At 40.2% G+C, this 22,264-nt stretch overlaps 1 protein-coding gene and 1 long non-coding RNA gene across 5 annotated transcripts in view; one reads left to right on the top strand and one right to left on the bottom strand.

Annotated features, from left to right (window-relative positions):
* Positions 1-19,667, bottom strand: part of MET (MET proto-oncogene, receptor tyrosine kinase) — a 128,025-nt gene extending 108,358 nt beyond the window's left edge. For all 3 annotated transcript variants that reach the window (XM_067746801.1, XM_067746802.1, XM_067746803.1), the window contains exon 1: positions 19,395-19,667. The gene's annotated coding sequence lies outside the window, so the exon portion shown is untranslated. The remainder of the gene's footprint in view (positions 1-19,394) is intronic.
* Positions 19,668-19,756: 89 nt separating this feature from the next.
* LOC137229220 (uncharacterized) overlaps positions 19,757-22,264 on the top strand; it is a 379,962-nt gene continuing 377,454 nt past the window's right edge. Inside the window, exon 1 of one of the 2 annotated variants that reach the window (XR_010945594.1) lies at positions 19,757-19,888. This is a non-coding gene — a long non-coding RNA (uncharacterized lncRNA). Of the gene's footprint in view, positions 19,889-20,223; positions 20,345-22,264 lie in introns of those variants that run through there. The other variant, XR_010945595.1, reaches the window with a different exon arrangement.

Genomic DNA, 22,264 nt, shown 5'->3' with positions numbered 1-22,264 from the left:
AGAAACCTGTGTGCAAGCACAGATCACACCTCCCCTCCCGGGAGTCTGTGCAGCCCGCCACTGCCAGGGTCCCATGATCCAGGGACAACTTCCCCGGGAGAACGCACGGCACGCCTCAGGCTAGTGCAATGTCACGCCTGCCTCTGCCGCCGCAGGCTCGCCCCGCATCCGTACCCCTCCCTCCCCCGCGGCCTGAGTGAGCCAGAGTCCCCGAATCAGCTGCTCCTTTAACCCCGTCCTGTCTGAGGGAAGAACAGACACCCTCAGGTGACCTACATGCAGAGGGCGGGTCCAAATCCAAAGCTGAACCCCAGGAGCTGTGCAAACAAAGAAGAGAAAGGGAAATTTCTCCCAGTAGCCTCAGGAGCAGCGGATTAAATCTCCACAAACAAATTGATGTACCCTGCCTCTGTGGAATACCTGAATAGACAACGAGTCATCCCAAATTGAGGTGGTGGACTTTGGGAGCAATGATATATATATATATATATTTTTTTTTCCCTTTTCCTCTTTTTGTGAGTATGTGTATGCTTCTGTGTGTGATTTTGTCTGTATAGCTTTGCTTTGAACATTTGTCCTAGGGTTCTGTCAGTCCGCTTTTTTCTTTGTTTGTTTTTAGTATAGTTTTTAGCACTTGTTATCATTGGTGGATTTCTTTGTTGGTTTGGTTGCTCTCCACTTTCTTTTTTTTTATTACTTAAAACATTTTTTAATAATTACTTTTTATTTTAATAACGTTATTTTATTTTACTTTATATTCTACTTTGTTTCTTTCTTTTTTTTCCTCCCTTTTATTCTGAGCCATGTGGATGACAGGCTCTTGGCGCTCCAGCCAGGCGTCAGGGCTGTGCCTCTGAGGTGGGAGAGCCAAGTTCAGGACACTGGTCCACAAGAGACCTCCCAGCTCCAAGTAATATCAAACAGCAAAAGCTCTCCCAGAGATCTCCATCTCAACACAAAGACCCAGCTTCACTCAACAACGCTATAGTGCTGGACACCCTATGCCAAACAACTAGCAAGACAGGAACACAACCCCATCCATTAGCAAAGAGGCGGTATAAAATCATAAGGCCACAGATACTCCAAAACTCACCACCAAACGTGGACCTGCCCACCAGAAAGACAAGATCCAGCCTCATCCACCAGAAAACAGGCACTAGTCCCCTCCACCAGGAAGCCTACACAACCCACTGAACCAAGCTTAGCTACTGGGGACAGACACCCAAAACAACGCGAACTACGAACCTGCAGTCTGTGAAACGGAGACCCCAAACAGAGTAACTTAAGCAAAATGAGAAGACAGAAAAACACACAGCAGATGAAGGAGTAAGATAAAAACCCACGAGACCTAACAAATGAAGAGGAACTAGGCAGTCTACCTGTAAAAGAATTCAGAATAATGATAGTAAAGATGATCCAAAATCTTGGAAATAGAATGGAGAAAATACAAGAAACGTTTAACAAGGACCTAGAAGAACTAAATAGCAAACAAACAGTGATGAACAACACAATAAATGAAATTAAAAATTCTCTAGAAGGGATCAATAGCAGAATAACTGAGGCAGAAGAATGGATAAGTGACCTGGAGGATAAAATAATGGAAATAACTACTGCAGAGCAGAATAAACAAAAAAGAATGAAAAGAATTCAGGACAGTCTCAGAGACCTTTGGGAAAACATTAAATGCACCAACATTCGAATTATAGGGGTCCCAGAAGAAAAAGAGAAAAAGAAAGGAACTGAGAAAATATTTGAAGAGATTATAGTTGAAAACATCCCTAATATGGGAAAGGAAATAGTTAATCAAGTCCAGGAAGCACAGAGAGTCCCATACAGGATACATCCAAGGAGAAACATGCCAAGACACATATTAATCAAACTATCAAAAATTAAATACAAAGAAAAAATATTAAAAGCAGCAAGGCAAAAACAAATAACACACAAGGGAATCCCCATAAGGTTAACAGCTGATCTTTCAGCAGAAATTCTGCAAGCCAGAAGGGAGTGGCAGTACATATTTAAAGTGATGAAGGAGAAAAACCTACAGCCAAGATTACTCTACCCAGAAAGGATCTCATTCAGATTTGATGGAGAAATTAAAACCTTTACAGACAAGCAAAAGCTAAGAGAATTCAGCACCACCAAACCAGCTTTACAACAAATGCTAAAGGAACCTCTCTAGGCAGAAAGCACAAGAGAAGGAAAAGACCTACAATAACAAACCCAAAGCAATTAATAAAATGGTAATAAGAATATACATATCGGGCTTCCCTGGTGGCGCAGTGGTTGAGAGTCCGCCTGCCGATGCAGGGGACACGGGTTCGTGCCCTGGTCTGGGAAGATCCCACATGCCGTGGAGCGGCTGGGCCCGTCAGCCATGGCCACTGAGCCTGCCATCCGGAGTCTGTGCTCCGCAACGGGAGAGGCCACAACAGTGAGAGGCCCGCATACCGCAAAAAAAAAAAAAAAAAAAAAAGAATATACATATCGATAATTACCTTAAATGTAAATGGATTAAATGGTCCAACCAAAAGACATAGACTGGCTGAATGGATACATAAACAAGACCCGTATATATGCTGTCTACAAGAGACCCACTTCAGACCTAGGGACACATACAAACTGAAAGTAAGAGGATGGAAAAAGATATTCCGTGCAAATGGAAATCAAAAGAAAGTTGGAGTAGCAATTCTCATATTAGACAAAACAGACTTTAAAATAAAGACTATTACAAGAGACAAAGATGGACATTACATAATGATCAAGGGACCAATCCAAGAAGAAGATATAACAATTGTACATATTTATGCACCCAATATAGGAGCACCTCAATACGTAAGGCAAATACTAACAGCCATAAAAGGGGAAATCGACAGTAACACAAGTATAGTAGGGGACTTTAACACCCTACTTTCACCAATGGACAGATCATCCAAAATGAAAATAAATAAGGAAACACAAGCTTTAAATGATACATTAAACAAGATGGACTTAATTGATATCTATAGCACATTCCATCCAAAAACAACAGAATACACATTCTTCTCAAGTGCTCATAGAACATTCTCCAGGATAGCTCATATCTTGGGTCACAAATCAAGCCTTGGTAAATTTAAGAAAATTGAAATCGTATCAAGTATCTTTTCCAACCACAACGCTATAAGACTAGATATCAATTACAGGAAAGAATCTGTAAAAAATACAAACACATGGAGGCTAAACAACACACTACTTAATAACCAAGAGATCACTGAAGAAATAAAAAAATACCTAGAAAAAATGACAAGGAAAACAGGATGACCCAAAACCTATGGGATGCAGCAAAAGCAGTTCTAAGAGGGAAGTTTATAGCAATACAATCCTACCTTAAGAAACAAGAAACATCTCAAATAAATAACCTAACCTTACACCAAAAGCAATTATAGAAAGCAGAACAAAAAAACTCCACAGTTAACGGAAGGAAAAAAATCATAAAGATCAGGTCAGAAAGAAATGAAGAAAACGATAGCAAAGATCAATAAAACTAAAAGCTGGTTCTTTGAGAAGATAAACAAAATTGATAAACCATTAGCCAGACTCATCAGAAAAAAAAGGGAGAAGACTCAAATCAACAGAATTAGAAATGATAAAGGATAAGTAACAACTGACACTGTAGAAATACAAAGGATCATGAGAGATTACTACAAGGAACTATATGCCAGTAAAATGGACAATCTGGAAGAAATGGACAAATTCTTAGAAATGCACAACCATCTGAGACTGAACCAGGAAGAAATAGAAAATATGAACAGACCAATCAAAAGCACTGAAATTGAAACTGTGATTAAAATTCTTCCAACAAACAAAAAAGCCCAGGACCAGATGGCTTCACAGCCAAATCCTATCAAACATTTAGGGAAGAGCTAACACCTATCTTCTCAAACTCTTACAAGATATAGCAGAGGGAGAAACACTCCCAAACTCATTCTACGAGGCCACCATCACCCTGATACCAAAACCAGACAAAGATGTCACAAAGAAAGAAAACTACAGGCCAGTACCACTGATGAACATAGATGCAAAAATCCTCAACAAAATACTAGCAAACAGAATCCAACAGCACATTAAAAGGATCATACACCATGATCAAGTGGGGTTTATCCCAGGAATGCAAGGATTCTTCAATGTAGGCAAATCAATCAATGTGATACACCATATTAACAAATTGAAGGAGAAAAAACATATGATCATCTCAATAGATGCAGAGAAAGCTTTGGACAAAATTCAACATCCATTTATGATAAAAACCGTGCAGAAAGTAGGCATAGAAGGAACTTTCCTCAACATAATAAAGGCCATATATGGCAAACCCACAGCCAACGTTGTCCTCAATGGTGAAAAACTGAAACCATTTCCACTAAGATCAGGAAAGACAACGTTGCCCACTCTCTCCACTATTATTCACCATAATTTTGGAAGTTTTAGCCACAGCAATCAGAGAAGAAAAAGAAATAAAAGGAATCCAAATTGGAAAAGAAGAAGTAAACCTGTCACTGTTTGCAGATGACATGATACTATACATAGAGAATCCTAAAGGTGCTACCAGAAAACTACTAGAGCTAATCAATGCATTTGGTAAAGTAGCAGGATACAACGTTACTGCACAGAAATCTCTTGCATTCCTATACACTAATGATGAAAAATCTGAAAGTGAAATTAAGAAAACACTCCCATTTACCATTGCAACAAAAAGAATAAAATATCTAGGAATAAACATACCTAAGGAGACAAGAGACCTGTATGCTGAAAATTATAAGACACTGATGAAAGAAATTAAAGATGATACAAATAGATAGAGAGATATTCCATGTTCTTGAATTGGAAGAATCAACATTGTGAAAATGACTATACTACCCAAAGCAATCTATAGATTCAATGCAATCCCTATCAAACTACCAGCAGCATTTTTCATAGAACTAGAACAAAAAATTTCACAATTGGTATGGAAACACAAAAGACCCCGAAAAGCCAAAGCAATCTTGAGAAAGAAAAACGGAGCTGGAGGAATCAGGCTCCCTGACTTCTGACTATACTACAAAGCTACAGTAATCAAGAGAGTATGGTACTGGCACAAAAACAGAAATACAGATCAAGGGAATAGTATAAAAAGCCTAGAGATAAACCCATGCACATATGGTCACCTCATCCTTGACAAAGGAGGCAAGAATATGCAGTGGAGAAAAGACAGTCTCTTCAATAAGTGGTTCTGGGAAAACTGGACAGCTACATGTAAAAGAATGAAATTAGAACACTCCCTAACATCATACACAAAAATAAACTCAAAATGGATTAGAGACCTAAATGTAAGGGCAGACACTATCAAACTCTTAGAGGAAAACAGAGGCAGAACACTCTATGACATAAATCACAGCAAGATCCTTTTTGCTCCACCTCTTAGAGAAATGGAAATAAAAAGAAAAGTAAACAAATGGGACCTAATGAAATATAAAAGCTTTTGCATAGCAAAGGAAACCATAAACAAGACGAAAAGACAACCCTCAGAATGGGAGAAAATATTTGCAAATGAAGCAACTGACAAAGGATTAATCTCCAAAATGTACAAGCAGCTCATGCAGCTCAATATCAAAACAACAAACAACCCAGTCCAAAAATGGGCAGAAGACCTAAATAGACATTTCTCCAAAGATATACAGATTGGCAACAAACACAGGAAAGAATGCTCAACATCATTAATCATTAGAGAAATGCAAATCAAAACTACAATTATATATCATCTCACACCGATTCGAATGGCCATCATCAAAAAATCTACAAACAATAAATGCTGGAGAGGGTGTGGAGAAAAGGGAACCCTCTTGCACTGCTGGTGGGAATGTAAATTGATACAGCCATATGGAGAACAGTATGGAGGTTTCTTAAAAAACTAAAAATAGAACTACCATACGACCAGCAATCCCACTACTGGGCATATACCCTGAGAAAACCATAATTCAAAAAGAGTCATGTACCAAAATGTTCATTGCAGCTCTATTTACAATAGCCAGGACATGGAAGCAACCTAAGTGTCCATCAACAGATGAATGGATAAAGAAGATGTGGCAGATATATACAATGAAATATTACTTAGTCATAAAAAGAAACGAAATTGAGTTATTTATAGTGAGGTGGGTGGACCTAGAGTCTGTCATACAGAGTGAAGTAGGTCAGAAAGAGAAAAACAAATACCGTATGCTAACACATATATATGGAATCTGAAAAAAAAATGTCATAAAGAACCTAGGGGCAAGACGGGCATAAAGACAGAGACCTACTAGAGAATGGACTTGAGGATACAGGGAGGGGAAGGGTAAGCTGAGACAAAGTGAGAGAGTGGCATGGACTTATATATAGTACCAAATGTAAAATAGATAGCTAGTGGGAAGCAGCCGCATAGCACAGGGAGATCAGCTCAGTGCTTTGTGACCACCCAGAGGGGTGGGATATGAAGGGTGGGAGGGAGGGAGACGCAAGAGGGAACAGACATGGGGACATATGTATATGTAAAACTGATTCACTTTGTTATAAAGCAGAAACCAACACAACCTTGCAAAGCAATTATACTCCAATAAAGAAGTTAAAAAAAAAAAGAAAAACTGGGAAGTTGCCTTTTAAGTAAAGAGTTGGAGGAAGAGCGGACTTAGCCATCTAAATACAGCTCTGCCTGGTGTGTCTGAAGCACAGCAATGGGGCCAGTAAGCCTGGACCTTGGTGATTAGAAGATGAGATCAGAGAAGACAAAGAATCGGATCAGGCAGGGCCTTGTAGGCCACTGTGAGACCTTGGCCTTTATTGGAGTGAAATATGAAGCCACTGCAGAGTGTTGAGCAAGGGATTGATTATACTTGAATGGAATCACCTTGAGTGGGTGTGGGAGATTGCTGGTGGCAGGGGGCTGGGATAGGGCTAAAATGGAGAAGTGAGGCTGTTTGGGAGTTGGGAGGCTGCTGTTAATAGTGTAGGTAAATGATGGCAGTGGCCTAGGCCAAGAGGAAGGAATAAGTGATGAGAGGTGGCTGAATTCTGGTTATATTTTGAACGCAGCTAAAAGGATCTGCAGATGGATATGGAGATGAGGTGTGTGAGGAAAAAAAGGAGTCAAGAATATGCCAAGGATTTTGGCTTTTGTAACAGGGAGAATGGTTCTGCCAGTTACAAAGGAGCTGGAGGGTGGAGCAAGTTTGGCAGAGATGTGTGAAGATCAGTAGTTTTGTTCATGTTTGACATACTTTTTAGACATCTAAATGGAGATGTTTACTTTGCAGTTGGATATTTGAGTCCTGGAGTTTAAATTAGGAAGTTGTCTGCATATCAATGGTATGAAAGCCATGAGACTGGATGAAACCACCAAGGAAAGGAGTGTAGGGAATGAAGAGAGGAGAACCGCGTGCTAGGGCTCACTGACGCCAACAGGCTGGGGAGAGCAGGATGACCAAGAAGGAGCAGTTGGGTATACCGTCTGGCACCTCCGTCTACTCCTATGAAACTTGTTCTCCCATTCCATATCCTATCTTGGTGCCGAACATTTCCCACATTTCCAAGACATCATGCTTGACTCCCACCTACAGGTCTTTTAAATATGTCCACCTGCATCCATCCCCAGGGCGGTATCACTTCTTACCTGGATTATTACAACAGCTTCTTACCTGGTCTTCCCTCTCCATTCTTGTCCCTGATCATCCATTCCCCAACGTAACAGAGATATCTTTTTAAAAAGACAATCTGATTATGTTATTTTTATGTTTAAAAACAGTTCAACTCCTTAGCACAGCTTAAAAGCCATGCATGATTTGGCTTCTGCCTAATTCTCCAGCCTTGCCACTTGCCATCTCCTCCCTAGAAATCTAGGCTCCAGCCACCCTGTCCTTCTTTAAGTTGTTGAAGCAAGCCATGTGTTCTTCCACTCTGGGTTTCAACACATAGATCCCTCTTCATGGAACACCTCTGCCCTCACCTTCACCTGGTTAACTCTTACTCTCTCTTCAAGTCTCATCTTAGGGAACATTTCTTCTAGGAAGCCTTCTCCAATGCTTCTCTTGCCCTCTAGGAAGGGTTTAGGAACTCTCCCATGTGCTCATACATCAAACCTGCCTCCGCCTTATCTAGACTTTATAATGTTGTGTTGTAATTTACTTATTCATACTTCCCACTAGACTATAAGCTCCATCTTTAGCCCCTGGCATACTGCCATTACATGGCACTTGGTAAGAATTTGTTGAAGAATAGATAATGGAATGAATTAATAAATGAAAGAATGATCCTGAATAAAAACTCTGGCAGTATGGATATAACAGAAAGAAAGGACTAGATTAGAAATTTATGTGACAATGATGCAACATCAATACTGACCATTGAGGAGACTGAGAAATCAAAGATGGCTAAAAAATGTCTACCTTGGGTATAATAAACAAAAGTAAGGAAAGTAGGCAGAGAAGAGTTTTGGGCAAAAATAATAGTTCAGTTAATAACTGAGTGTCTGTTGGTCATTCAAGTGGCAGTGTCTTTAAGGTGACTAACAACATGGGCACAGTGATTTAGAGAGAAGAGGGAGTTAGAGATAGCAATTGGTGAACCATTGGTCCATTAGTGTATTTGAAGTCATGGAGGTAAATGAGATCACCCATGGGCATGTTCAGTAAGAGAAAGGAGGGATTCAGATGGAACCCTAAAGACCAGAATCTAAACTTTATATCTAAAGGCTGAAGGAAAGGTTTGAGTGGTATTTCAGAAGCTTGAGAAATTTCAAGAATGAAAAAGCAAGATGTATAGTGTCAAATCTCATAGAGGGGTCAAGTGGGATAACAGAAGTGTCTGTCAGATTTGGCAATGAGGTTTCCAGTGATTAGAGTGAGGATATTTTCTTGGGAGTGGGGAAGAGACTGCTTGAGTTGAATAAGTTAAAGAATGAATGATAGTAGAAAAAATGAGATAGTGATCTTCAAGAATTCTTTATTTAAAGGATAAGGCAGAAATAGCAGTGAATACTTAAGGTAACTGTATATTAAGGATCTTCTCAGGGTGTGTGTTTCTTTCTAGAAGCAGCAAGTTGAGTAAGGGCTGAATAAAAAAAGGCGATGGAGATTTTAAAGATGAGAGGGATTGGTAGGGAAGGTGGGATAGATGGAGCAAGGTGTTGGAAGATGTGGGGAAGAATGGGATCAAAACCATAGGCTGAAAAGACCATTTCATCATTTGACAGAGAAGCAAGGAAGTAATAACGGGTGACATAGAAACTATTCAGGCTTCTGTTTGCTCTCTAAACTATGAGGGAAGATACTACACTGAGAAGAAGGGGAGCCAATGAGATTCAAGAGCTTGAGGGAATAGTGGAAGTTTGTAATCATTGTGGTGGGAAAGGGTAAAAATGAGACTAGAGACAAGTAAACAGATTTGCTGGTAAGAGAAGCAGGTGCTATGAATTGGCCAAAATGGGCAATGACCAAAACAAGAATAAAGTTCTCTTGAGATAATACTCATCCTAATGCACAATGCTCATTTTCATTGAGTATCTAAACAGTCAGCATGGCAGATTTGGGGATTAAATGGTCCCATAATCATAACCTCTGTAGTGAATTCTTTGTAATGTTTATTAATTCATCAGATCTATGAACGTTTATTAAGAGGAAATGCCAGCATTTGATTATTTTTATTTCAAAACCATTATTATTGAAATCTGTAAGGAATAACTTCAGGGAAAAGAAAAACATATTGAAACAGATACTCTGTTCTCTTTTCAATAAGACCAACAGTCTAAAGATGTTAAAGAAATGAATCAGATATAATAATTATCTAAGTCTGAAAATTAAAACCCATTTAGGAATTGTGAGGGAGCCTTGATCCTAAATACAAGTCTTGTTATTCATTTAGAATCTTTAATAACATTTGGAAAGCAATTAATCAAGTTATGACATAGATTCAAGAGCTGTCGCCTTTCATTGTCATTAATGAAACTGGGGATTTATCTGCACTTTTCTGGTGATTTAAAGAACAACTTTTTGGTAAGCTATTTGAAGACTATAAGAATGTTTAAAGTCATTGGACCTTGACGTACAAATTTCAATGAACAATCCAAATGTGTGTTAGTGAGACTGAAATAAAATTAGAAGTATCTTAATTTTGACATGACAGAAAGTGAATTTTAAGAAGTCCAAAATGCATATTCATTTCTGTTAGGAGAAAGCTTTCTTCTGTCAACAACCTTTGCTTTGATTGCTTCTTTATATAATTCAATAGAACTTAAAATATTTTACTGTACACTTATACTCTCAGTTAAAAAAAAACAGCTAGGGTAATATTTTAGGTCCAAAGTTTCACACAGGCCCTGAATGATTCTATTTGTCTGCTGTCTTTATCTTAACTAGAGAGTGGTCAGCCCACGAGCTCAGTTTGGACAGTGTGCCCTTCAGCAGGAGCTGGAGGGATTCTGCCTGAATGTGAGGCCAGAATCAGATGACAGCTGCTCACCTAAGACTCTCAGAGTAGCAAAAAGACAGGAAGTGAAGGCAGGCCCTGATATAAGCTTTCCTTAACTCTTTAGACTACTGTATAAGTTTAGAACATGAGAAGTACAATTCTTACGCACACTAAAGCATGAACTCTGTACAATCAAGACCCAAAGAAATGGTCTCAAGATAATATCCCCAAGAAAAGCTAATATACATACACTGCAGATGATATCCCAATGGAAAATAATTATTGATATAGTTTTAAGGGCCATAACTTTTGATCCCAACAGTAACAAATGGATTATAATGCCCTGATATGCTAGAAAATTTTAGTCATGAAAATGGTATAAAACATTTGTAACCTGGGTTTTTCTTTTTTTGCGGTACGCGGGCCTCTCACTGCCGTGGCCTCTCCCGTTGCGGAGCCCAGGCTCCGGACGCGCAAGCCCAGCGGCCACGGCCCACGGGCCCAGCCGCTCCGCGGCATGTGGGATCCTCCCGGACAGAGGCACGAACCCACGTCCCCTGCATCGGCAGGCGGACTCTCAACCACTGCGCCACCAGGGAAGCCCTGGGTTTTTCTTTTAATACTGTGATTCCTTCTGAGAACACGGAATTTCATTTACAGTGTTTTTGAGTAGCTAAAAGAGTGCATAGGACATGCCTCTGACACTCAGAATAGAAGTCCCTCTTTTTCTGCTACATATTCCTGCTATTCTTACTGGTAGCTAAGGGTAGGATAGACTAAGAGGGCTGATTTAGAAATGGGTAGATGATAGCCTAGTTTCTCCCAGAATCAAACCACCTGTGACAGAGTTGGAGGAGGCTTCGACTTTGCTTATCATGTGCCTACCATTTTCCTGTGAGCTTTCCCTTGATTCCCCACTCAGTTTTGACCAGCCTTTTTCCTATTTGGAAGGTGGCAGCCTGATTCCTAATGGGACACTCTCTTCATGACTTGCAATGCACCCAAATCCATGACCCTTAAGCGTATCCACCCACCTCTCCATTCCTTTAACCTTGCTGACCCATTACCCTGGCAAAACCTGCAGGTCTTCTCCTTCATTATCTACTTCCTATATTTGTAGCATGAGAGTTATCAGAAAAATGTCTTAAATTGAATTACATTTTGCCAAATGTACAAATACATTGGAATACTCTGTACATTTTCCAAATGTACAGAGGCATTTGACTGCTCATTTATCAAGTTGTGAGACCTTTTAATTAGAGTTTAAAAAATTCTCTAAATGTAAATGTGTACAAACACATGGATATATAATTATTACTGATGGTTTGGTCAACCACTGAAATTGAAATTAAGCATGTGAAAACTACATAAATAAGTTACTCCTTATACAGTGCTATCTACAATTAAATTTCAAAACAAGTTTTAATAATAATATATGTATTCAGCAGCAAACTTTCAGATTCACCTAAGAAAACCTCCATTTCAAGACCATAATAGCACAATTTTCCTTTTTGTTCCCACCAACATATAAAAAATTGAAAAATTCTGGCACCTCAGTGTCATAAAGAAACAACACACTTTTGATCAGGAAAGGTTTTCTGGGGACAAAATGTGATGAGTTGTTAGAAATTCACAACATGATATCAAGGAAAATGTCAATGACCATGCCTTCTATGCCTTCTAAATACTACTTTCTTTTAGAGAGGAGTTGCTGTCTCCATAGCCTTCAGTACTCTAATCATGTGGATTTCAATTGCACTTAAAGCTACATATTTATTTCAAGTCTATATGGGAAGTCTAATTACCACAAAATACACACTCACAAACAGGAAATCTAACTACAGTAAGAAGGTGTTTTTTTTTCCCCCACACAATAGAGTTCAAAGATGTGTCATCTATGTAATTTGGAGCAAAACCCAACACCACTATTATTGTTGAGTACCTCTCTCTCCCCTCCTATATTATGGCAACTTATGATTATATCATTATGTTTTCCAAGCCTGTTTGAACTTGCTGCTCTTGCTTATAGATACAAATGACCTGCCCTTTTCTGTGCAAAGTTTTCAATCAGTAAGCATGTCAAGGTGGGAGGAAGGATGGCAGGAACAGTAAAAGGGAAAAAAAAATCAATTTTTAGAAAGCATATGGTAACAACTGAATATTTAATCAAATTAGTCTAGAAATTCCTTCCTATTTTCAGCACTGTTTGCAAGGCTGTTGTGTCATGGTACAGAATGAATTTCAATAAATGTCATATATTTAGTTAGATGGCTTATTTTTGAAATTTGTTGAACCAGGTCACTGACTCAGAATAGATCTCATTCCAAGACATGACAGATGGATACTGATACTGAATAAAAAGATTGACATTAGCTGGAAGGTTCTGGGCAGAAGAAGAAGTCATTCATTTAACATTTAACAAAATATTTACTGAGTACCTACTGTGTGCCAGGATAAAATGATAAACATTTGGACTTTATATTATAATAGAAAGAGGAGTTGTTCCAAAATAATTTCCTTGGGGTTAATAAGGATTACAATGGAATACCAATAGTGAGCAAGGTCCTTAAAAGTACTTACATTTTTCACATTGCATCAGAAAAATGCATTAGTACTCATTCAAACATCCATTTTGTTATGGTTGCAGGAATTTAGACCTAACTCAGATTTTTGAAGATGCTGTTTACTAACCCTTAACAAAAACCAACTTCCTATTTTTCTGGAACAAAAGGGGCCTTACATGGTTTCAAAGATTTCTTAGACATCAAAGAGCTTAGAGAGACATACAGTTTATGGGTAATGATTTAGGATTTAGTGAATCAAAAACACATGGATTAAATTTCCTTTAAAAGACCCCTAGTTTTAAATTTTAAGAGGTAAAATGTTGGTCTAAACACACATTAGTCCCCAAAAAGCCAAAATTTATTTTTAAAGATAGTTTGAGCTGTCTTATGGACCTAAAACTTGGCTGGGTTTTACTTTCCCACATGATTAGGCCTCAAAGGAGACAACCTGCCTTCTGCTCAACAAATTTACTCCACCTCTCTCATTTGTGAAGACTACATTACTTCAAAGGTCTCTAGCTCTGAATGCTCTTCTTGATATTTTCAATAAAATATTAAAAACCAGAAACAACCCATGGTCTTATCAAACAACTGGAATACATTTTAATTCCTCCAAGTCAATTATGTTTTTTTTTAACATACAACTTTAAAATTGGACCTGAGATTCTACGTGCTAGGTTCAGATTTCCAGCTATCAGAGAACAAGAGATAATTTGAAAACAGGAAAAGGCCACTGATCTTAATATGTGCACTGTTTCATGACATATTATTATATTTGCATTTAAAATAGTAGGAAGAAATACAGTACATGATCTTCCGTTCTAACACAATGGCTTTCCGGAAGGCCGCTAGCCTGGGTATTTCACCGAGTTTTTAGGATTAAAGGAAACAAGTTAGTGCACAACCTGTGAGCTTTTATTCCTTTGGAAAAATAGACTGCAACACTGATCTAATGGCTTTTAAAGGGTACTCAAAACCAACACAGTGCACGTTTTGAATTTCAGTGGTGGAGGAATAACAACTGGTGAAGTCCAGGCAGCTCTTAAAAATCAAAACAAAACAGAGACCAGCATTCTAAACGGAGAGTTTATTCTGAATGAGAACCTGGAAATGAAATAGGAAATCTACATATAAAGTTATGATGAATTTAGATTTCAGGAAATTATTGCTGCAGTTTAAGAATGAAATGACTACATTACTCTTATAGTTTAGAAATATACAGAGTTTGATAGAACGTATGTGGGTTGATGGGTTTAGGAAAATAAGTATGTGCCGATAGATGATGAATTTTCCAGTGAGGATAAAAGGCTGAGAACTCTACAAGATAAAATACTTTTCAGAAGCAGTCCTGGGGCTTTTGGGCTGTGCCTGATGCTGAATTAAACAGCACCTGCGGGTGAAACAGGGGACCACTTGGCAGGTATAGTTGTGGCCAAGACTGTAAATCTGGCCTGCAAATATTTTGTCTCTCTAGCTCAAACAATTTTAAAGATGCTGAGTCAACATGTTAAAATTGAGAGATTTCTAGCTTCTGAAAAGCTGAAAGACACCACCACATGGGCCCGTGCCACTCACTGAGCCTCACGGCAACTCTGATGATGCCAAGCAGTGGCTGCTCCCCCTTAGGTAGGACTTTTTCTGAGCAGGTTTTTGGTCCCAGTTTTTGGTTAGTTTTACTCATTTAGGTTACCTGTTTGCAAATCTTCATACAGGATATAGACAAGGCATAGGGGGAAGAAAGAAAAGAAGAAGAAAATCCAACACAGTGGTTTAACACTGGAAAGGGAAAAGGAAGGAGAGAGAGAGAAGGCAAAGAAGTACACAGCAGACAGAAGCTGTAAACCATCAGCAATTGTCTCCTTTGCCGTCTCCAGATTTATACTATGAAAGCGATCTGTGACAAAGCCATGGGTATTAGTCTCAACAAATTCCACTGGGTCAGGGTCATTGTGTAGAAAATAAGAAGGAAAATTGTCTGAATGGAGCAATTTCCCTGATCAAGGATGGGGTGTGGGGATGGGACCAGGTAAATGCAAGAAAATTCCATGGTTCTTTTCTTTCATTGCCCTCAAACCAAGGGATGTGGGCCTCGCCTTCATCTTCACCTTAGAGACTGTAATGAAGTATGGCAGGCACTGTCCAGGTACTTCCCATAAAAGATCAGGGACTCCACGTACAGTTGTGCAGGCTATGCATTGCACAATTCCAGAGATAAAATATGAGAATGACACTCCCAAGGAATGCGAAGGAGAAGCTCTGCCTTATTCTTTCATCTCCTTCAGGTTCTAGCTCAAAGGCCACCTTTGAATTAAGGCCTTCTCTGACCCCACTACTGAATTTTTCAGTCACCAGCCCATTATTCCCTCTCAGTCTTGACAGTCCGTACTCCTCTTTCCACTTTATGCTTCCTGATAGCTCTCATTACTTCACATACATCTTATTTACGTGCTTTTATTTACTGTTTGCCTTCCTCATTATAGAACAGAGCATCATAAGGCCAGAGACTTTTGTCTGTTTTATTCTCTGCTGCATTGCCAGAGTCTAGAATCACGCCTAGTAGGTGCATAACAAATTACCCTGAATGCCTAAATCCTTAGTCACATTCTTAGAGTACAGGAACCTGGCTTTCACTAGAACGTGTGATTCTCTGACCATTTTTCATAATTGCTTGGGCCAGATTTCCTAATAATCCTTTGTTATATTAGAATAAATACATTTCAAATCCTATGGACCATTATATAATCTATATGGCTCATAAACTTTTATATAATTTCTATTTGCCCTATAGCTACATAATTTATCATAGAAATTTAAAACAACAGGAGTAACCTGTATACTTGCACAAATTTATACAATCACAGGAGAAACATGTATACTTGGGTATGCAATTAGCCAGTTCATTTTTTTTTTTTAATTTCACTGTACTCACACCTCCTGTTACAAATGCCACACGAGTGATTTTTCTCTCAATTATATTTTACAGCTTATAAAAACACATTCTTCATTTTGTCCCTTGAAAAGCAAAGTAGTCAGATTTTACTGGATGTTTTTATTGAAACAAATCCCAAGGGGAATATACTAAACTGTTAAACACAGCTGAAGAGATATCTGAGAATGCACTTTCTGATAGAAGGGTAGATTACAAAATTACTCACAGCTCTTAATCTGATAATAGGAGAATGCCCCACACATATGAATGGAGCTTTTTCTTGGTATGCTTTACTACAAAAAGAGAAAGGGAGAAAAAGAGAACTGGAGAAACAGAAGGTGAGAAAAACTCCGGAGACTAGAAATGTTACAGTCATCATTTATCACTAACCTAAGGATCCCAATGTACGCCTCAGTGCAAAATGCTTCAAAGAGTTAAACTTCCTTGATGGCTGGGCAGAGGCTGTGGTGCTGTTGAGACAGCATGGGGGCTAGGCTCATGCACAGGTTCCCTGTCTATAACATGGGGAGGTTAAGATAGTGAAACCAGCCTTGCCTATTCTGTAAGGTTGTTGCAGTATCAGAAAGATGATATACTCAGAAGCAGCTTCAAAATTTTAAGAGTTAAGTTCCAATCTTTTGATTTAAAAAAAATTTCTATTATTTAATAGCAAGTGGGATGGTGTCCAAGGCTGTCACTCTTTTGTAACAATTACGGACCTTGATTCCATTTTGCACGAGATTTATTTATCTGAATATCTAATTCTTCAAAGGCAGATATTTCGCTTCTTCCTTTCTAAAAATGTTCCTCTAGTACCAGACACATATGATGTTTAACCTACAGTTCTTAGCTATTTTTGCTGAAGCAAATGTGGGCCTGGCAGCAACTCTGTTAAGAACAGGGAATCAAAGTGATCCTGAATTGACATTAGTTAGTATATCTATCATTTATTACTAAGAGGTGACTATTTGTTTTGCACTGAGCAAAGCCCATGAAGAAACTCTGCCCTGAGGGCTCAGAGTCAAAGACACCAGTTTCAACATACACCAGTGAGGTAAACTCCCTGGCACTTGAGTTTCTGCATATTTTCTCCCCTTAAGGTAGCACAATTAGGAAATTCAGTATCCCATGAACAAACATAGCAGCTCAAGAAAAATATTGGGGATGATGGGAAAGGAAAGCGTAGATGATTCTGGTGAGACTAATGACAGTGAAGAAAACATGAAATTAGAGGGAAGAAATGGGGGCACAGAAAGCTTGGAAGCAGCTCTGACCAAACCAATGGGAAGAGATGAGGGGGAAGGGGGCAGAGAGATGGGAGGTGCTCTGAATTTGTAGGGAACTGTTACTCAACATGGGTGTGTCACTATAGGCACTAGTGCAGCCACTTAGAGAAAGGTGTGTGTCCTGAGAGAATGTTAGCCCTTTTGAATTATTCACTTTGTTTTGAGATGACCACATTTGAGAAAAAGTTTATTTGAGGCTATCATATAGACGTGCAAAAGGAAAATCAGACTAATGCTATTTTGGACTATTTATTTTCTTTTTTAACCAACAGCTAAGGAAATTGATTTTTGAAATGTATTTCTTAGTCTAATTCTCCTTGGAACAAATTTTAAAGAATTTCAAGATTATAGTGGGTCATAGTCTTAAAAGGGATTTATAAGATAAGGGTTTTTCTGCTGCTTAGAAAAGTGTCATTTTTCTTTTATCATAGGTTTAAAAGTCATGAAAATATTAGTTACAAACTTTCATACTAACTGGCTATGGTTAATCTTATACATCTTTATCATTCAGATAAACCTCAACCACTAATTCTGAAGTCATGGAAAGTACATCTAATGTAAACCTCTACTGTGATGTATTAAGAGTAAAGCAATCTTTGAAAAACCAGTAGTCAGCAGATCATCTTCTAAATGCCATAAATTCCATTATGTTAAAATCAAAATATATTTAGGTTAATAACTATAGGTTTATGCACTGTTAAGTTTGAAACCTGAACAGAATTTTTAAAACACCAGTAAATTTTATAGGCAATCAGCCACATTTTTGGTACTACAAAAATTTCTTATGAGTGATGTAAATTTTACTTGTATTATTCAGCAACTCAAAAAGAATGAACACTGAATACACCACAGACTTGCAGTCTACAATTGGAACCAAAGCACCTCACTTTCTGTTCCATTATGGAAGTTTACATGTTAAAACAAAGCCCAATAAGCTTGGAGCTAGAAAGAAAAACTATGTACCTGTAAATAATCCAAGCACCACTTACAGTTTACATAAAAGCACAATTTATGTCCTAGAGGCACAGAGAAACGTGATGTACATCATTTTCAGATCATCTTCATGCAGAAAAAATTCATTAGTCAGCTATAATAGTTTAGCTGTAAAGGAAAATGTTTTTCTGAATCCATTTGCATGGCAATGTGCATGTGTCTGCCTGATGGAAATGACAAAATAAACCTCCACCCAACTCTACAAAATGTGAACAGTGTTCTTAAAATTCAGGAGAGGGTCCAGATAGTCTATACTCTCTCCAACGTCAGTTTTTACAATCCTCTCATATTCACCGACCGTCTTAACTTGGCAATTAAAGTATCCTGATTATTTTGCCTAAGAGAGTTGACAATATTTCATTCTGCCCCAGGACTCCTTTACACATAAAACTGTGATAAGGTAAAACACACTGGGCAGAACTATTCATGCATGAGCCACAGGAACTCTCTCCAACTGCCAAATTAGTAAATGGCTCTTTTAAAACATAAAAAGTATGAAATGAGAGTACTTTGGAGTAAATTCTGCATTGTAGATAGTCTGTGAAAATTCTTTCGTTCGTGCTTTAATTATTGGGTCAGTAACAGTCGTAGCCAGATTGCCCGACCTCTGGTTCTAATCTATTTCACCTAATAAGACAGATGTCCTCCACAGAGCCCCAGCAGAGAGATAAGGTAAGATTGAAAACGATAGGTCACAACAAGCCCTGTGTATTTGCCAGAAATTAAGAATTCAGACCCTCACAGAAACACCTGCCCCTTGGAAGGGGCCCCACGTAATACAGATATAAAGCAAGGATGGGAACAAGGAAACTGCTGGCTCGAAGCTTGCTGGCCACATCACCCTCCGTCAGGGTGACCGGATCACTTTTGAGTCAGATCACAGCCTTGAAACTTGCTGGGCCATAACAGTCATACACCATCGCCCACCCCTGCGCCCCTCTCCTGAGTCACACAGGTGGCTGTCAGAAGCAACCCCCTAAAACGAAAAGCCCCATTCTAGTTTCGACCTCGCCCCTGGGGCCACAGCTCTTTAGTTTCTGAAGCCCCTAAACTCTCGCCCACCTCCCGGGTCTTGCCCTCTGGAACAGCAGTCAGGTCTCTTAGGGGAACAAAGAGCAGAAGGGCAGGGGCGAAAGACGGGGTGCAGGATACGAAAGGGGCTGTAGTTTTTACCTTGCGGCGCCCAGGAGCCGGCGGAGGAGACGTCAACCAGGCAGGGATCAACCGCGTAGGGATCAACCGCGTAAGGACCACCCGCGCGCTCCGCGCCTCCCTGCCTCTTCTCAGCAAGTCAGCTGTCGCCCCGCATCTGGCTCGCGCCCTCCGCTGGGCTTCGCATCTGGTCACAAAGCGCTGTGGGCGCCGGGGGCGGCGAGAGCCTCCGGGTCACCTGTGGCCGGGCCCAGCCGAACGCCTCGTCCTCCCGCCGGCCGTGCTCCCTCCGCCCCTTCCCACCCGCGTTCCCTCCGCCCCTTCCCACCCGCGCGCTGCCCGGGCCGTGACTCAGCCGGGCATCGGCGCGCGCGGCCCGCGGCGGCCCGGGCGCGTCCAGCCGGGAGGAACGGCCAGGAGACCCGACTCGTGCTCTCGTCCGCCCGCCCCTGCACGTGTCCGTCTGTCTCGTGCGCTGTCCGTCCACCTCGTCCACGGGTCCAAGGACCGCTGAGGTGGGGACTGGCAACAACACCCTGAGGGGGAAATCGGCCCCCGCCCTTCCTGCCGCCCGCGCGCCGCGCCGGGCCCCGCGGGGGTCTCGTTTCCTCCGCCCCTCCCCCGCCCACAAGGTGAAACTTTCTAGGTGGAGTAGAAGTTTTCTCGCCCTGGCCGCGCGCACTCTCCTCCCCACCAGCTTGGGCAGTTTGAACTTAGCACAGCGGGAGATAAGCGGGACCGAGTCTCCCCCTCCTGGTGCCCGTGCAGCCAGCGGCCCTGGCGCACCGAGAGTACTAGGCGCGCACACGGCGCCCCCCCCCCCCCCCCGGCGCGCTGCCGGCGCGAAAAGCGCGAGGCTCTGCTGTGAGGACCCTCTCCCGCGTCTCGTCTCGGTTAGCAGCCGGGCGCTGACGCGGGGACGCGGAGATTTGGCCACCACACAAACAAGGAATTCATTGTCAGGGATGGAGGTAGGAGTGGATGGACGAATTGTCCCAATGATTTAATTATGCAGCGATTATCCCCGACTGTAATAACTGAGATTTCTGGAAGGAGAAACAACACAGGAGTTTAACCCTGAGGAAACTTGCTGTTTTAACTTTCTCCCCCCCTCCCCCGTTCATAGCAGGAAACAGGCTGATTAAATAACAAACAGCAGTGAGGAAGCACAGCTGCGCAAAAGTTTAATTCTTGAATGTTGAAATCTTATGATATTAAAAAATGTTGGGGGTTTGGTGGATTAATGTGCGTTAGGGTAGCTTTTAATATCTCACGTGTCTGAATATAAAAATTGGCATTAACCTTCAAGAGGAAATAAAACGCAGGTAACAAGCTCAGAGGAACAGCCTCTCCTGTGAGGACTTAGCAGCGCTCCTTTCCTACTCTCTCAAGGGCTGGTCAGATAATGGCGGCTGTTAGTGAGAGTCAAGGGGCGAAACAACATTTACTATGTGGATTCGGGAATGACCACAGAATGAAAAACAGAAAGTATAGTTAGGATAGTTACCGTTTTCCTGAGAGCTTCTTATCTGCCATGAACTACACAGAGCACTATCAACCCTCAAAAGTGATTACCTCATAAGTCCCCAGTTTTGTGGAAAAAGAAAGTTCTCGTTACATAATACTAGAGCCCTGCATGGATCCATTTCTAGATGAGGAAACTGAGTGCCTAAGAGTTCCTAAGAGGGTCACACAACTGGTTAGTAAAAGAGGAGTGATTAGAACCCAGCTATCAAATCCCAGCCAGGTGTTCTTCACACTGTGCCAAGAGGCTACAGGCTAGCAAGTTTGCATAAACAACCCAGTCCTACTGAAGACTTCCTCATATCACCTGACACAATTTAACAAGGACTACTTCACATTAAAATGCAAATTTACTGGTTGAAGGGCACTGGTCCTATTTTATGGACAGATCCGTTATATATTTGGGTTCAGGACCAACTTTAAATAAAAGGTGAATAAACTAATGAATTTAGACACACACACACACACACACAAACACACGCACACACACACACACACACACACACCTAGCCATAGCTGTCCAAATGAATTAGAGTGTTGTTTCTATTTTTTCTGTTTCCTGGTTTCCATAGCAATATGTTAACTGGATTTTTAGATTGCATTATGTAGTTGCTGTAACAGGTTTTCTGAGTTTGTGTGCTAAGATAAAAATATAAAAGAAAAAAATTACAATTAAAGTGGTAGACCCAGCAAAGCCAATGCAAACTGGAAAATAAAATAGCTTATAAATCCACATAACCTATTCTGTATTTTCAGCCCTGAAGTTTCCTACTTTCTAGTTACTGACAAATTTCAATTCAGTTTTGAAACTGGATTAAAAATTGTCTTTTTGATTTATTAACCATAAATAAGGAGAAAACATTTAATAAAAATAACGTAACTAAGAATAACGTAACTAAAAAGTATCTGAGTGTGTGAAAATCAAATAGTTTTTACACACTACTAGATAGGTTTCCCTTTCAGGAAAAGGGTTAGAAGTATAATTTCACATGTTTGGTTTTGGATAGAAGCAGATACTTTAAAAAAGCAATAGGAATTCTACAATTCCATTTCGGTTTTGTGGCAAACTCTAATTGTTGCTGTTTAACTTTCCTTGGGTCCATGGCATGGGTGACATGCTGTATGATGAAGTTCTGTTGGTATTTTCTGAAAGAAACCAAACCCTTGTGGCTGACGCTCTTGGCTAGCTAGGCCAGCACCTGTTCCTAACTAGATATTCCCTTGCTTCCCTCCACTCTTAGGGCTGGAAAGGAGAAATACTTGCTTTCCCAGACTCCTTTGCAGTCAAACATGGCCATGTAATGGCACTCTGGCAGTGAGATTAAGCTGAAGTCTGTTTTCTGATTAAAGGGATGTAATAAACTTGT

This window comes from Pseudorca crassidens, chromosome 8 (genome assembly GCF_039906515.1).
Source record: "Pseudorca crassidens isolate mPseCra1 chromosome 8, mPseCra1.hap1, whole genome shotgun sequence".
NCBI lineage: Eukaryota > Metazoa > Chordata > Mammalia > Artiodactyla > Delphinidae > Pseudorca > Pseudorca crassidens.
The sequence above is the reverse complement of the archived record's forward strand: the minus strand, read 5'-3'. Positions and strand labels throughout refer to the sequence as shown.